Below are 2,880 nucleotides of genomic sequence, written 5' to 3'. Positions count from 1 at the left end.
TTATTAATTAAAAATATTAGATTAATATTAACAAAAAAATATTAACTTCTTAAAATTTTTTAATAAAATATATAGAGAAAGTGAGAAGGAGGGACCGCAAGAGGAATAGTGTAAAAAATGTGCAAATTGTTTTTTATATGGTAATAGATCTGGTATTTTGAGAAACGGGATGAAAAATAACCAAATATTTGAAAATTATGTTACGAAGAAGAAGTCAAAATTGAGATTTAAAGAGAAACCAACAATAAAATTCAAACGAAGCTTCCCAGGAGTAATTATCATGCTTGTTGTCCTTTTGAAGCAAACTATGACTTATGTTTTTTATTAGTGGTTTTGGCAAATGAAATATAAATTAAACTTAGAGATTTGAAATTAAATTGATAATAAATTTAAAGTTTTTTTTTACATAAATAAATTATTAGAAAATCGATTTTATATGATTTTTCGAAAATAAAATACACAAAAGTCTTTTTTTAATTATTTATATAAACTGTGTTAGAGTATTCAATTTACCTCAAAGATATATTGTGGTAGGGAGGGACAATTTATGAATTAATTTTAAACTGAAATTGTACATAAATCATGATAGAGTAATATACTTTACAAAAATACATAAATTGTAGAATCCTGTCACTATTTACTAACAAATCTAGTATTGTCTATTAATATATAAATAGTGGCAGGGTAGTACGTTTTTATAATTTGTGATTTTTTTATTTTAATTATTTAAATATAATATTTACAAAAAAGGTGTAATCTGTAACACTACGTTTATCTAATAACAATTATATTTCGAATATATTACCCAAAAGCATGTTAAACAAACATCCTGAGTACACTAAATATGAAACACAACAGCAAAGCATAACCCAAGTGGTAAAGGGATTCGTTCAGAAATCAGAAGGCAGAGATCGGGTGTACCCGAGATACATCCGTAATGGAAAAAAGGGCATAGTACCTAAGATGTCATCTACCACCATATAAGGGGTGTGTAAGTGAAAACTATTGCTTCATTTCTTATATTCTAGAGTCTTGGATAGTTTTAAAAGCATAGTTAGATGAGGAGATTACGTCTAATGAAAAAATATTAATAGACTGAATGCAATCTAATATGTGGCTGGAGCACTAAATTTTGAGGTCAGTTTATGTATCTATTATTATATCTATCATGTTAGTTTATTATAAAATAATTATATTTTTTATTTATTATTTTTAGTTAAATAATATATTTTATTGTGCATTAAATTAGTTAATGATATGAAAAGCTTCACCCAAAAACACAATAAATTTCTATAGGAAAAAACGCATAAATTATTTAGCAAAACACAAAAGAAAAACCTAAATCGATGATAGAGGTGTTTGTGTTAACAGATTTGTGTGTTTTAAGAAAATTAATAAATTATTTAGCAAAACACACAAATTGTTTTTAAGAAAACTAACAGTCAAACAAAAACGAAAAAAAAAACCCCGAATACGATCAGCGCCTCAGATCAGAGGGGAATGAATTTAAAATTTTAGAATTCTATTTTAAAGAAAATATAATATAATGAGTATCAAATATTTGAAGTTTTGGGCTAAGCATCTTCAAAGTGTTGCTCCTTCTTGTCATAAAGATATTCTTAACTTCACATAACTAGCTAGGAAACCGTTTTTTTCATGTTATCTTTTGATGGGGAGGGAACAACATATAAATTTTGTACACCATATAAAAAAATAATTATTATAGTCTTAGAAAAGGCTAATTGTATTACATTTTACTTGAAAATAAAGTGATGCATTTCTTACTAATTTTAGATGAAACGTATGTTAGCGTGAGACTAATTTCAAAAGAGTAATACTTTGCGTTAGTTTTGTCTTAAAAAAATATTGATTAGGCACTTAACTCCTCAACAATATTAAAAGGGTTATGTTAGGTAACTAATTATTTTTTTAATAACATATTACACTTTAAATTATTTATCTAAATTTTAATATTAGAATAATCATCTGCACACCTATTGAATTGAATATTTGATATATTCATTGTTCATATTATTTAATATTTTTATTGTCTACCTATATTTTTCTATATTAAAATTGTGGATATTAACAAAGTTAACAGAAATTTATTGTTACCAATATAATTTTTAAAACTTTTATACAACAAATATATAGTAGAATCAAAGTTGTTAAACTCGCGAGTCTAGGTAAATTCGTGGAGTTGACCTAGACTCGACTCACATACTCGACTCGTAGACTCGTATGAGTTTACCTGTTATAGTTTTTTTTGTAAAAAATATATATCGTATATAAGATATATGTCTACTCAAATATAGGCATTAAAACTCAATAATTTCAACATAAAAAAACATAATAAATTAACATAATACTACAATTATAACAAGTACCTTAGAACACACGTTCAAATCCTTTAGTTATTACATAGTTATCCACTAACAGTTGTAAAGTTATCCACTATCAAAGTTGGTAAATTCAGATTTGAGATTTGAGATTTCAGAGTTTCAAACATTCAGATTTAGTAACAAGTAACAATTAACTAACACTAATAAGTAATAACTACAAATTACAAGAAGTAGCAATTAAGAATAGACTAAACTAATACTAACAAGTAACAACTACAACATGCAGCAATTCAGTAACTATTTTTTTTTAAACATACCTGAATCTGAATGGCTGAATGGAGTAGGCTCAGTTGAGGAACCAGGAATTCCTATGCTGTGCAAGCAGACAAGAACGAATGACGAAAGACTACACGACTAACTGGCAAAGTACACGACGAACCGGCAGAGGACATGACGATCGAAAGAGGATGTGACGAACGATGGTAGCGTGGCGACGACAGAGACTCCACGAGTTCACGAGCTTTGATGCATAATAGAG

This window comes from Arachis ipaensis, chromosome B01, assembly GCF_000816755.2.
Source record: "Arachis ipaensis cultivar K30076 chromosome B01, Araip1.1, whole genome shotgun sequence".
Classification (NCBI taxonomy): Eukaryota; Viridiplantae; Streptophyta; class Magnoliopsida; order Fabales; family Fabaceae; genus Arachis; species Arachis ipaensis.
Note: the sequence above shows the minus strand (reverse complement) of the source record.